We start from the raw sequence: 16,178 nt of genomic DNA, 5'->3' as shown, positions 1-16,178 counted from the left end.
TAATATCATTAACTGTGTAGAATTACTATCAGCTGATCTCACATTCTAAAGTGCAAAGAATTAATAACTTTCGTTTGTAATAAAACATTGAAATTGACAAAAATAATAGGTGCTTCTTCTCTGAAGTTCTTTTTTTGTGTGGATCAAAAATAGATTTGTGAATGACGATGAAAATAATTACAAGAAGAGAAATAAACAAAAGACAATATCAAACATGAAATGAAATAAAATTGAAAGAATATAAAAAATATAGCCCAAGAGAAAAAGAGTAAAGGAAAGATAAAAAACTGTGTCAAAAACAATTAAAATTTATCTCTACATTTTTCATGAAATAAAATAATCTAGAATCAGGCAATATATAGTTAAGCCAAAAACACAGCATAATTAATAAAAAAGGTCAATATCTATATTAATATAAATCAATAAATTCAGCAAAAGGCTCAAAAATAAACGAGGAAATCTTTTGCTTCTTCCGTTATCTTTTAGCATATTCGTAACTTGATTTGCCATTGAAATGAAAATCAGGTTTATCGTATCTAATTAGCAACTTTTCCTGAAATGTTTATTTTTAGACGACATTCATGTCACATCAGATGCTATGAAACCTGACAGAAATTACCAAAACCAAGTAGATGTATAGTTATGTAAATTTGTTAATTAGTACTTTTCACAGACGATATTAATAACTTCTAATTATATATGCATGGAAGTTCATCTTATTTCTTATTATTCCGACAAATCCCATGACGGCGTTCCTTAAAACATGATCTTCAATTGCGTCGTCGTGCAGGCAACATGAACTAATGAATTTGTAGGCGTACCGCTATAGAACCAATTATCAGCACTGTCCATGGGACGCCAAAATAACCTCAAGAATTCTATCTCGCAAAGAGCAAAGTGTAATATGGAAAATAGAGGAACTCTTCAGACGATGGAATAATTTCAATTACCATTTTCATTGCCGAGAGTCATGTTGTCAGTAAATAAACTAAAGGCACGTATGAGAATCATGAGGTGTTACTTACGTGATAAGGGTAGAAATTGTAATTTTAAGGTGTTGAAAGTCTGTTCTTTAGCATGAGAGATGTGTGGTTCATTATAATTCTGTATTTGAGGTGGATGTGGGGGGGGGGGGGTGTAGTGAGAGGTATATGTGGTAAGGGGTAAGGGTGGAAGAGAGGTACGGATGGATGAAATAAGGATGGAAATAGAGGAAGGAGTGGAGGAATGAAAGATTATAAATGATTAGGCATTCTTTTTAATGCCAGTTATATACTTTTCGTGAGATTAATCGATACTTTTAGCGAGATCTTCATAAAGATTAGAAGTTATAACCAGAAAGAAGACAACGTGTGAACGAGCTCACAGACAACATGAGTCTCGTACTACGTGTCGTACTAACAATTTCATACTAAAATCATACCACACTCAGATTCAAGGAATAAAGGATTACTTTTTAAGATCAATAGCTACTATACCTGCAGGAGATATCACTAACGTGAAATTTCTCGTTGAATATAAATGGTCAACTTTCGATCTTGTCAGTTGCAGTAAATTTGACCCCCTACCCTCCCCCGCCACATCCTCGTTAAAACGACACCTTGTACGATCATGAAGTGACTGAGATACACATTTCATTAATTGATTATTTTGTTCCTGTCACCTCACCACATCCTTAAATTATTCTTTATTTACTTAAACATATCGGAGTAGAGGTGGGCAGTGACCTAAAGTAAAACTTTAGGGACTCTCCGCCAAGCCATTGGTGTGCAAATCATACTTCGACATTTTCATGTACACTGTATAAGTAATTAGAAATTCAAGGAAACCCCTCGCTATCCTCAAATAGAATCTCATTTTCTTCTCTCCATCAGACGATATTAGGGATAGCCTATAGCAATGTATAACGTGAGAGAGAGAGAAAGAGAGGTTGAGAGTTCCATAAACATTTTCTCATTCTCTTCACTTTTTCCCGTGAAAGTCAATATAGGGGCGATATAGCTAATAATACATAAAAAACTCATCTACATTGGATGAACGATCCTATATATATATATATATATAAATATATATATATATATATATATATATATATATATATATATATATATATATATATATATATATATATATATATGTATATATATATATATATATATATATATATACGCGTTTCCTTTGTATCGAGTCGCTTTATTGCAGCTTTTATATAAGCAGAGAAAAACAACATACCACCAATATTTTATAAAGGTCAAGGTTTGGTCATAAGTATCTTCCTATTAATGTCAGTTGAAATCAGGGTTAGCATTTTCATCAAAACTTTGGGTTTTTTGTGGTGATTGAATACAGTACTTATTCTTGTGTACTTCGATACGTATATATATAACAGTGAGTTTAGGTATCACATGAATGAACTTGTTGGTAAGCACTATAATTGCTTCGTTGTGTTGACCCATGCACGATCGATTCATTTATCACCTACGAAGAAGACATATATACCTAACCATCTTACACGCATTGCAGTGAAATACATATGAGTTTCAAAGGTTAGGGGAAAGTTCTAAATTCCCCTCACTGAATTTCGTGGGGGATAAGCCTTTAAAGTGGGGAGTCCTGGGACAGGAGGAGTTATCTGATTCTTTACAGACTGAATGTAGAAAATCCTCCGATTGAACGTTATACACCCCCCCACCCGACTTAAGTCGCGGGTGTGGGTAATGAAACCCACCCCACCCCACCCCCCCCCCCCTTAGTGCACGCGACCGTATACCTTATATTGATATTTTCGAACATGGTTGACTTCCCTTAGAAAGTAAGAAAAGTATTATTTCGTTGACTGGTTGTAGTTGGTAAGGTGTGTGCCACCCCCCCCCTTTCTCCCCTCAATATGTGATGTCCTGTAACAACCATGAGATTTTGGGTTCCACTTTGGTTTCCCTTTTGCTTAACTGTTATTACCTTTAAAAATAGAATTAAGAAATTGCATTAATGCACTTCAAATCATTAGATGCTGGTTATTTACTAATTCCAGTACGTGTATATGCGTAACCAACACTCCTATATCGAAGAAGATAAATAATTTAGGCTTTAATGAATAAATTGGAATATAACAAATTCAATTATTCCTGGCTATATACGTGATCCAATAGTTAGACTTGTTCGAGTCTTCGTTCCTACACATGTACAAAATAACCCTTGTTGCCACAGAAGTGAATAACGACTTATCTCATCTGTTGAGGGTGTAAATGATATTGGGTTGATGGTGACGGGGAGGTGGAGGGAATGTTCATGTGAACGGTGGAGAGGGGGAGCGCTGTTCTGTCGTAGTTTCTATGAACTACAGCTTTAACGACAACTTTGGTCTCTCATTTTTAACTCAGATATTGAACACATACAAGACTGAAATCCTTGCGAGCTTTTTTTTTTGGTCGCCTTTTACCGAGTATAAACAGTAAATTCCTAAGAGATCAATCCGAGCTTTACAACTTAACAGCAATTACTAACAGAGAGACGGTTTAATCAACACAAAAAGGTGAACATCCAATGATGTTTGCACAACAAATCTTGCCTATGGATATAGAGCCCATGTAGTAACTCTTACATGGTTTAAACAGAACGAGAACAAAATCTTAAGAAAGGCTAGCCAGAGAATTGTTGGCAGCTGGTTGTAATGTCATCTAATTCCCTTCTGTGAGAATGTGTCCTCAATTACATTAATGACTGTGTTATTGATTGGACTTCTCGGAGCTAACACTTATTATTTACTTACAAAACCATACCCTCGTGTATATATATATATATATATATATATATAAATATATATATATATATATATATATATATACTTCATAAACACTTCATTACAAAGAGCAAAGTGCGCTATTTTGACCAGATGACGCGGCAGTATTCGCGATAGTGAAAACTATCAGTTTTGGAAAGAATTCCCTTTTTTCTTCTGTTCTTATCTTGTCAAATTTCAAATTGGAACCTATAAACATCCATCACATACTTTCAACTCAGAATTTATCTTTTTATGGTCCGAAGTAAATCCGTAAATTACACCATTGCTGCTAATTCCATTACATCGAGAATACGCAGTTACAACTAAAAATTTTAATTTGAACATTTCCCCCTCCCCCCTTTATTTTCTTATATTTTGGGCATTAAATTAAACGATGAAGTGCCGAACTGAAGCAATTAGCGTCACTTTGACTCTATTTATCATTTAGAGGGAAATTATATCTTGAAGAGAAAGGCCACTATATGTATTGTGACTAAAGTAGATTTGTTGTTTCTTAAGGACATGTTTTAAAAAAATAAAATAAGGTAAGGAAGCAATCTCTCAATTACAGTTGTAAAAGGACATTGTTTGGGGGCAATTTTGGAAGTCAAAATGGATGGAAGGTTTTTTATAGGAAGATTTGTTTTGAGTTGTATAAACTATAGAAGGGAACAGAGGGGTTTCCATATAGTTTCATCGTTTTTCTTAAAGACACAGGAGCTTTTTGGGAACAGCTTTCAATTAATACCTCATTGCTTATACCGACTAAGGACAGTGATAAGATGAAGGTTAATAATAACAACTGCCAGGAAAGAAAACAAATTGTATTCAGGGGTGTCGCCAAGGGGGTGGGGGCATTATCCCCCAAATATTGCTTGTGTAATTCTATCCACGTTGAAGAGTTCAAGACACTCACTAACAAAGAAAAAATAGTTCCCTTTATATTTTATAGTACATAGATTCACCCTTCTCCTTCTCCCCTACCTGTACCTCTCTTTTCGTTCTTTCAACTGCAGTATATACTTAAATAACACTACTCCAAAACGTATACATTTAATACCTATAGTAGGCTACTTGAGGTAAAGGGTGAAATATGTCTTTGGAAAATCACCTTTTGGTGTATTGTGTTTTGCACTTTTGAGCGTTATTTCTCTCGCAATGATGTTTTTTTTGGGAAAATCCTTCGAACAGCCTTTTAAGTGGTAGTGATTAAAGTGACAAAATCACATTTAAACGCCCACATGATTCCTAATATGTGATAATCAAGTTACCATTCACTTAATTTGATATTTACATAATATATATATATATATATATATATATATATATATATATATATATATATATATATATATATATACATATATATAGGAATAACGGAAAAACTGTTAAACAACTATGCTGCATTTAGAGAAAGGCTGGATCTCGAGTGAGATGCAATTATTAAATTAGGTAAGTAAAACAGCCAATGTTTGGTTTTTGCAGAGCTTTCGAGCAAAACTAGCTCTCCTTCAGTGCCATGGTCACCGAAAGTGATATATATATATATATATATATATATATATATATATATATATATATATATATATATATATATATATATATATATATGTATATATATATATATATATATATATATATATATATATATATATATATATATTCTAACAGATATCATTTCTACAGTTTTTTACTACTGTTTTGTACTTTTGGTGTTTTGTACCTTTTGTTTAGTGTTTGTTACTTATCAGCGTTATTTCTCTAGCTAGCTAAGATGTATTTCGGTCTTTCCAACTTAGCTAACAGAACAGCCTTTTAAGTCGTAGTGATAAAATATAACAAACATCACATTTTAACGCCAACATGATTCCTAATAACGTCGTGTTATAATCAAGTTACAATTCAAGTTATTCTGATATTATACACTCTCGCTAGGAAATATCCTGTAGGTAATGTTCTTCTTTGTGAACGATACATATCCATGATAGATGTGGGGTTTTATAGGCCTATAACTACGTCATTATACGTGCGATGTGTACTTGTTAACTATAGCAACATTCCAGCAATTAACTTGCTAATGTAAAGCGTCCTTTCCCTGTTTTTGTCAAAGGAAGTATGAATAATTCATGAGAGTAGATATTGCTTCTCTACAAATAACATTGACATCGTTATTTCAGGAACTTTGTAACAGTTTGAGGCAAATCAGGAGAACAGCTTTGATGGCGTTTTCAACATGATTCTCATTGTAAGAGAATTTGGTAAACGGGCGAAGAGGGATGGGTAGCCTGGGGGTGGGGGGGGGGGGAGGGGTTAACAATTATAAGGGTTTGGCACTGAAGGGGGTCAATCGTGTCCTATCTGGGGAAGGCCGGGCGCGACTATTTTATCCATGCAGTACTATACATAGCCAATGGGATATGTACTAGTACTACTAGCCAATCATATAAGCGAAATTTCTATTATTGCATATTCATGTTTCGGTGTTTACTTAGTACTAGCCGCGTGACATTTATATGTTAGATTTATTACAACGTTCAACACGCACATTATGCTTGTACTGTGTTCACTCATCATAGACAGTCGATCGTATAGTTGTTATCGAGTTATTTGATAAAGGGATATCTCGAGTTTCACTCTCATGGATACAAATTACATGAGTCTAGCACGTATAATTGAGTATATCAGTTCATTAACATCACACTAAAGTCGCTTTAGTCACGTCAAATGGATAATATGCACCTATTTAGTCTTCGAATCAAACCATATTTCATTCGTATACGATGGTTACGTACTTACATATTGCTTAACCAATGCTATAGTATATACGAGCTTATTTCAACACCGTTTCTTAAAATATTATTTACATACAATACGCAACGTCACAGAAAATACTCGCATACGATGTGACAATATATTTCACATTGACTATCAGTACTGCAGATAAAAAAGTCGCAGCAGGGAACGGGGCGCGCTGAGGCGGTTAGCTGGTGGCAAAGAACACCACTGAAAAATGACTTAAGTTCTATGTTATTGCTCCCAATTGCGTCATTCTAAAAAAGGAAGAAACACAAATGCATTTATACAGCACTGTTAGTGTTGCGTAAAGACGTAGCCCAATATGTGCACTTGCACCGGGTACTACTATAAGGGCAAACTGTGATGTATATGACTCTTGAGTTGATATTAAAACAACTTACAAATGGTAACCCTCCTCATCTCGCCCTCTGTTCCATTCTTCCCTCTGCTACCCACCCACCCGCTCCCTCGCCCATCCCCTCTTTTAAATCTTTAACTATTTTCTTAACTTCAAGAAACAGAGACCGGATATAAAGCCCTCAGATGAAACCCCTGACTCACATAAGTTCACTTTTATGATGCCAATAGTTGTCAAATTTAACTTCAAACTAAACATTTGAATGAAAAAAAAAAATTATATTGAAGAAAAAAGAAAAAAAAAGAGCCAAATCATGAATCAATTCAATACCCTTTGGGATACTAAACTTATCTACTCGCCATCAAAGTCACGTATAAATTTGATGCAGAATTTATGACAAATATCAAATCAGACTTTTGCTATCGTTTTGGCTATGGTAATATATACCTATAATTTAATCAGAAGAGTGTATTAAAAGTTTTTGACTCGACGAAAATAACATATATCATATTTCTTTATTGCTCCCACATGACTTTGTGACGTTAACAATTAATAAGGGTAATTTGGTTTCCAGAAATCGATGAGATTTCTATGACAACTCATTTCGGAAATAGTTGATGGAATATTCTTCAATTTATATAATGTGGCCTTTTTCATATATTAAATTTAAAAATTATTTGGTCTACACTTTGCATATAACTAAAGGTGTCTGCTTAATTCCCTGAATTGGACGACCGAGCGAATGTGATCAGGATTTCAGTTTTGGTAGGATTAATGGTGGAAAAGTATCAGAAAATAATTCAACAATAATTCCATTTTTTTAAACAGTCACTAAGACTGACATCACTTGACATCGATGGTATGGAAGGGAAGGGTTTAATTTAGAGTGGCTCGCAGTGGGGTAACTGCTTAAGTTAGGAACAAATTAACATAATTCTATATGAAGTTTACTGATTGAGTCGAGCATATTCAAACCGATTAAAACAAATGTAGGGCAATATGAAATATATAAAATATTGATAACATTATAGTTTTTTGACTTTTGATAATTTTTTTTATGAAGATTATTCAAGTTAAAAGTGGGTAATTATTCTCCTAGCAAGAGCGTTTCCTGCTATACACACAACATTTCGTGATTGCATACTTAAAATTTCATTGTTAATTCGGACCATTTTTGTTTTGTGTTTTTGCTCCTCAGAAATAAGTATACCGTCATTTTTATAATAATTATTATTCAAAGAATAGCTCAGGGAGAAAAAAGGATAGTTCAGAAAAAAAGGGAAACCGAAACTAACTCTCCTTGTTGGAAGTTGCATACTCTTTCCATGCGACTGTTGCCCCTCCTCTCCCCTCCCCTCTCCCTCCCCATCCCCATCTACTCTCCTCTTCAATTTACAAAGCTCCTCAGAAAGCATATCTTTGTGTGCATTTACGATATCATATTTCATTTCCTTCAAATTCACTTATACTAGGTATAATACGACAAATATTGAAATTTTGAAGTGTTTTCAAATTGAGTCCAATGCAGCAACTCGACAATTTGACAATTTTCGCTAAGATTGTTAACGTGCGCGAAACTTGTCAACTAGACAAAAAAAAAAAAATTTTTTAAATGAATCGTGGTGTCGTGCCTACTAACATACTAAATATACAACTCGTCTGTCCATTCAAAGCCACCGTATACTTATGTTAAAAAGTAAGTTTACCTCGGAACTAAAATCTTTTCTTGTCTTCCTTTTTAATATGTTAGGACATAATTTATGGTTCTGTATGTTTTTATAAAAGATTGCCAAGTGGTTGTGAAGTCATTTGACAAGGTGAAGACCAATTGTTAAACATGTGAATAATAATGCTGCAACATCAACTTGTTAGTAATTGTTTTAAAATATTGAAAAAAAAATAAAGTACAGTACAAAAGAAGATGTCAAAAAAAAAATTTCAACTTGCATGGAGAGGCAATCACAACGTAAAGGAATACTAAGAGTTGTTCTTATTTTATTTTATTTTTTTTATTTGTCCCTTTTTTGCCCTTAAAGCTTCGTAATTGGTAACAACTCATTGTATGTTTCAGGAGTAAAAGCGATAAATATATTCTTCATAACAACTATTTACTGCATGTGTGTGACAAACATACTTTTTATTGCCCGTGTTGAGGTCACGTACATTATAGGAGAACATAACTTAGGGAACATTATTAGGAAACATTTGATAAGTTTAATGGCCATGGATTTAGTAATAAATTAAACTGGATAAAAATAAAATCATATTATTTATTATTATTATTCGTGTCTTGTCTTCATTTTGGTTTCTATTATTAACAATGATCTTGAATAACCTTATTAGATATAGCCAACATTACTGGCAGTTTGGTGCTATTATACAAAGTTGACAAATAATGTTTTTTATACAAATAAAAGTTAACTTTCAGCCAGCCATTCAGACAGACAGTGAGACACTCAATTAGACGATCAGTCTGGTAGACACTTATTTATTTGTTTGCTTGCCACAAAAGTACAAAGTGGAGGGAAGTCTTCCATAAAGCTTAAAAGCTTAACAGCTTAAAACTTAAAAGCTTAAAAACTTAGCCATCCATCCATGCATCAACCAGCCAGTCACTCAGTTAAACAGTCAGTCACCTCAGTCAGTCATTCAGCCAGCAAGTCACTCAGTTAGACAACCAATCACCTCAGTCAGTCTTTTAGTCACTTAGCCATCCATCTAGTCATTTAATATGTCAATCAATCAGTCAACCAGTCACTCAGTTAGACAGCCAGTCACCTCAGTCAGTCAGTATTTTAGTCACCTATAGTCATCCATCTAGTCACTTAATTTGTCAGTCTTTCAGCCAGCAAGTCACTCAGTTAGACAACCAGTCACCTCAGTCAGCCACCCAGTTACCTCAGCCAGTCACCTCAGCCAGCCACCCAGTTAGACAGCCAGTCAGTACTTTAGTCACTGAGCCATCCATCTAGTCACTTAATCTGTCAGTCATTCAGCCAGCAAGTCACTCAGTTAGACAATCAGTCACTTCAGTCAATCAGTATGTTAGTCACTGAGCCATCCATCCAGTCACTTAATCTGTCAGTCATTCAGCCAGCAAGTCACTCAGTTAGACAATCAGTCACTTCAGTCAATCAGTATGTTAGTCACTGAGCCATCCATCCAGTCACTTAATCTATCAGTCATTCAGCCAGCAAGTCACTCAGTTAGACAATCAGTCACTTCAGTCAATCAGTATGTTAGTCACTGAGCCATCCATCCAGTCACTTAATCTATCAGTCATTCAGCCAGCAAGTCACTCAGTTAGACAATCAGTCACTTCAGTCAATCAGTATGTTAGTCACTGAGCCATCCATCCAGTCACTTAATCTGTCAGTCATTCATCCAGCAAGTAACTCAGTTAGACAGCCAGTCACCTCAGCCAGTCAGTATTTTAGTCACTGAGCCATCCATCCAGTCACTTAATCTGTCAGTCATTCATCCAGCAAGTAACTCAGTTAGACAGCCAGTCACCTCAGCCAGTCAGTATTTTAGTCACTGAGCCATCCATCCAGTCACTTAATCTATCAGTCAAGTAGTCGTCATCCAGGCAGTATGTCTTTTAAACAGTCATTAAGCCAATCATCCGGTCAAGCAGTCATTAAACCTATCAGTCATTCAGTCTGTCAGCCAGATAGTATATTCGAGTGAGCCTATAATTTCGTTTATTGAACCATGGAGCTATTACCGATTAATATTATTCGGTAATAGCTCCATGATTGAACATAGGCTAATAAAGATTTAAGACGAGTGCGCAATGAAAGACAATATCAGCTATTCCATATGCGTGCCCTGATGACGTCACAAGTCATTTATACAGAGATATTTTGGGCTCTTCATATGGAAGCGTCGCATATGCTATTCTGTACCATCAGGCGGGCCCTTAAGTATGTGGTTCAGTGTGTGAATTTTCTGTAGTAATCGACTCTCCTGCAATTATTGCGTTTGCTTTACTTTGGTGCGCCCAGTTTTTGTTTATTGAAAGACTTATCTTTCCAGCAACGTTAATTACATCAACTTTCATTAGGTTTTCTTGTCGGACTGAGGTCTTGAAAATAAAAAATAATGTCATTTGTCATAGGAGAATATCCTCAAACCAACGAAATTTCATGTTGTTCTCTTACTCGCAATGCTCTTACCTGATCAAAACAAATACGATCGATTTGGGGCAAACGGGTTTAGATTAGATAACTTGTAAGCTTTATAACCATGTGAACACTGTGCCTGCCTATTGGTTTAGTCGTTTTATGGAATTCGCTTGTGTTTTTTGTTACCAACATCAAGTGACGGATCGATATCTATATAGCTAATTGATGTCTAGATGCAAAGATCACGTGACTTAGTTCTTAGTTTTCCGTTTCGTGTTTGAATTGCTTTCAGTCAAACTCATATATCATATGATTCATCTTTTGTAAACTATGAAGCAATATTCTCCGAATAAAATACATTGTTTTGGTTATGCTGACTATAGGGCGATGGTACTCTGTTGTTGGGGATACCATATTGCACTACAATACACACACTACGAACATATAGTGTACACTTAATCGCACATAGACTAGCATTATATAACATACGATCGTGCAGCGGATTTGCCGAATAAATGCGGTTGCTATGGGGTTAAACAGTATAGTTTCATTCACTGAAAATATAAAGAATGTCACTGAAAAACACGGTAAGTGACCTACTGTTTCAAAACGATTTGGTGTAGAGGGGTAGCAGTTGGTCAAGGCGATGAATTCCGATCTTCGACGGTACTTGGATAGACTAGCCTATCATACCATACGTAGCTATATACCTAACGTAAGGCTTAGTAGTACTGTAGCACTACCAGCTGGATGGTGGTCAACATATTGGTGTGATAAAATCGCTTAATATGAGTAGCTTGTTGTAAATTAAGTTCGAACACGAAATGCAAAAATAATTAGGAATAGTCACGGGTGCTTGACTGTGTATCGTACTGAGATGAGCAATGGGTTTGTGCATAACAAAATGTCAGGCTGTAGAAACAACAGCCAACCCGCCCTTCCCCTCCCCTCCCCCTTCACGATAATGGAAATGAGAGTTTGTATGATTGTATCACAGCAATTTCTGTGATTTGTATCGTAGAAACGTGGTGTACGTATTGCGCAATGTTTAATGTGACTGACCGGCACAAAACGTTTCCATATGTAGGCCTATGTAAACTGTTTTTAAATATTAAATCCTAAAGCGCTTTAAATAACCAAGTACATCAATCATCGCATTGGCTGGTTAAACTTGCGCATTGAACTAACACGTGGAAACGCGATATAGTAGGCCTATCGTTAAATTCATAATGATATATGTTAAAGTATGTCCAAACGATTAAAATGTTCGTTTCTTTCAACATTAATATATCAAACGCAGCAGAATGGTATATCCATTAACTTATCGATCCATGGATATACAGATGCATGTATGTGCTGTTGTGGTTGGGATTATGCCTCATGCGGTCTTAATTTCTCCGAATAATTGACTCAGTTATAGCTTCGTTACCGACCTATAATTAAATCTTCAAGAATGGAGGCAATAAGCATATCAACTCTTCAAAACAACGTTATGAGTTTGTTATGATAGGTATGGCGTATAGCTAGTTTACGACACATTATGGCAACAGGAAGTGAAGTATGCAAATCATCTTATTCGTTTTGCATGGTGATTGGTCCTCTTGTCAAAAGTACCGTATGACGTCAGTTGCTTGACAGATGGTCCAAGTGTGGACCTTAGAAAAAGAATAACACATTCGATTAAAATCGATTAAAATAACACACTCGATTAAAATAATACATTCAATTAAATCCGTGCATCCGTGCAATATTTTTGGGGGGTTAGTCGCTCCAGGAGGCCAGAAAAAAAATGTCAAAAATCTTCCCTTTTTATAATCCGGAAGCAAACTAGTTCGAAGAACATATACTGTTAATCTATAGAGTGAAACTTCTTACATGTTAGATTGAATTTTCATCCAAAAGAGTGAAGTTTCAATCTACCAAATTGAAATTGACAAAAGTGCTTTTATGTGTGATACACGAAACTGCATTTGATTATTAGCTGCAAGTTACTTTGTTATTATGTATATTATGTCATCGTCGCTATAGTGTCATTGCCTTTCCATCGTGTCTCTAATGACAAGCAACCATGCATCATTTAATCAGTATTAAACCGCATGCATATGTGATTGATCCCTCCCATCTATTCCCATAATATATTCTCTCCTTTACCCTTCCTATTTTACCCCTTCCCGCCCCTACCATATACCAAAATACAATCAAATAAATTATTATTATTATTATGTCATAAAGGATCTTTGCTTTAAAATGCAATATTTACAAAATTGAATTCTTTTATAATTATTTTCTTTCGAAATCCACAACTTGTGTACGAGTTAAATGAGAAGCAAACCCAAACATCGGGGCATTTGTCACTGTATGTAAAATAGATACGTCTTGTGAACAACACCCCACCCCTTCCACCCCCACCACCCCAAACAGACATGAAACAAATCTTATTCCATTTAGGAGATTTACACAGTTTTAACGTTCATTCACGTACACAAGACCGAAGACTTGACCAAGTCTCACCAACTCTAATTATGCAAAATATTGAGTGTAAGCCGTTCAAGTTTTTTGACATGACCTAATGATTGCATTGGTTTGCAATGCCAATGCTTTTTTTACATCCACCTTTGAAAATACGAAAAGAGAAAAATTTATGGAGAAATAAGTCAAAGGATTCTCAGTGACACTATGACCACTTACAGACACGACTGTTAAACTAGGATATCTCCCAAAACGGAGCCAGCTTTTTGCTTAACTGTTTCAAGGAGTAGTATCATCAGAAGGATCTCAATATTATTTGTAAACAGAGGGCAATAGTTTGATTCGCCTTTAATAATCAAACAGAGTTAAAGTTACGTTTTTCAGAGCAGGAATTAAAGTGCTGTATGTAAGGAAATTGACACTACTTGGTCTATGCTCCGCCCGCCCCTCCCCCTGCCCACCAACATCGCACCCCCTTCTCCACGAGTCACTCACTCCCTCCTTTCTATTAAGATTTGAAATATCACAACCGTTCAAACTTAATAATACTGAAGACAAACTATGAAGCAGTTAACCTTTTCCCATATTATGAGAGGAAAAGTGGCTTTGAGCATATGTCGTCTGCACGTAGCACTCAACGTACAATATAACGATTTTCTTTGGAAGATTGTGAGACTTACTCAAAGTGATTTTACAACAATTATCGATCACAATTCCCGAAAGGAATAGTATTATGAAATACCCGGATGATAATAATGACGCGTTTACACCCACAGTTCCGCGGGGGAATGCCACCTCTGACGGCATTGACAAGGGAGTTACTCACAGTCATAAGGTTAAGATGGGTGGGATGGATGAATTATCTAACGCAGAAAATAATTTCATAGAAAATTAGTTCTCCCGGAAGCGAAGCAATTTCAAAATAATGCTTGCCAAAAGTTATTCAGATTGACGCTGCACCTATATATAGCTACCCGACAGACCAACAAAGAAACGTAAGGTATTCAATTTATTTAATTTTTTCTCTCCTGCAAATATCTTTATCACTAAAATATTTATTTCTTCTACGTTATTATAAAATTTAATTATACCAATATGAGTGGTAAATTTTTCTCGGTAAAAAATGTGAATGCAAAATGTAATACTTGTATTTCAGTATCAATGTATATTATCTTTAATGTGATATTATTAAATTATTACTATTATCTTATAACAACAGATACAGTTAAATATAGTTACATAAGTATGTTTAATGAATAATAATGAGTGGTGGCGAACATGGCCTGTGCACATGGCATGAACGTCTCTTTCCAGCCCTAACCCCGCCCCCTCCCACCCCCTCCGCTAATCCCCTCCTCAATTTCACTTGCACACAGGGATATAATTTTATATTGTTTTATACGGTAAATGGATTCCAGGAAAGATGACTAGCCTGTTAAAGGCCCAGTCACATCTCACCGGATTGCACGAACGGACAAGAGTACGTGCGAAAAACAGTCATCCGGTTATTTCCGTTGGCAAAAGTTGTCGCGCATGCATTTGGGGGTTGCAACGTACCGGACGTTCAACGGTGAAAACGGATTACAAACGTACAAGGGACGGACAGCAACGGACGAACAACGGATGAACAACGGAATAACAACGAACGAACTAACGAACACCAACGGATAGTAACGAATTTACAACGGACAATTAACGGATAAAGAACATACAAAACGTAGGAGTACCGGAAAAGTAACGGACATACCGGACTAGCAACGGAGAAGAAACGGTCTATAACCGGGGCCTCCGGAGTGCCTCAAAATCAGGGGGCATCCTCATGAAGTTGATGAAAGATTTTGGTCTTCCATTCGCAGCTCCTGCATTAGTTTGTCATAAAGACCACACTGCCGTCTTCTCTGTGAACCTAGCAAGGCCCTAGACCAGCATTTAAGCCGAGCACGTCTCTTCCTTCTCTTCTTGACTTGTTCATTCATTGTCCATTCGCAGCTCCTGCATTAGTTGGTCATAAAGACTAAACTGCCGTCTTCTCTGTGAACCTAGCAAGGCCCTAGACCAGCATTTACGCCGAGCACGTCTCTTCCTTCTCTTCTTGACTTATTCATTGGTCTTGATGTTGGCTTCAATGATAAGCATCTGTGCTTTTAAAGCTGACAGTGTGTTCTAAAGCTTGAATCTTTCTGAAGGGTCCATTATGTACAGGGGCGTATCCAGGGGGGGGGCACAACAGGCGCGCGCCCCCGCCTATTGGCCGTCACCAAAAAAAATAATAAGTTTAGCAAAAAAAAAAAAAAAAAATTGATGACGACCTTTATGTGAGATGTCGGTGATCGCTCAACCCCCCCCCCCCCCCTCCGTATGCTTTATTTTTTGTTTGCCAAAAAAAGGTTCTGGCGAAGTTCGGCGGCATAATAGTTTTAGAAACATAGATGGTAATTGTGTTTGTATTATCACTATAAACACTAAATGACATGCCAGCCATACTAAATTGTGCATTTTGTGTCCATATTTACTGGAAATGTTGCTTATTATTAAGGTCGAAAAATGGATCACATATGGCCATGGGCGGCGATCCTGGGTGGAGGGGGGATATATCCCCCCATGAAAATGGGTGGAGGGGATGTAATGCACCATATCCCCCCCCCCC

This window comes from Apostichopus japonicus, chromosome 19 (genome assembly GCF_037975245.1).
Source record: "Apostichopus japonicus isolate 1M-3 chromosome 19, ASM3797524v1, whole genome shotgun sequence".
In the NCBI taxonomy this organism is placed as follows: Eukaryota; Metazoa; Echinodermata; class Holothuroidea; order Aspidochirotida; family Stichopodidae; genus Apostichopus; species Apostichopus japonicus.
This window is presented reverse-complemented; position numbering follows the sequence as displayed.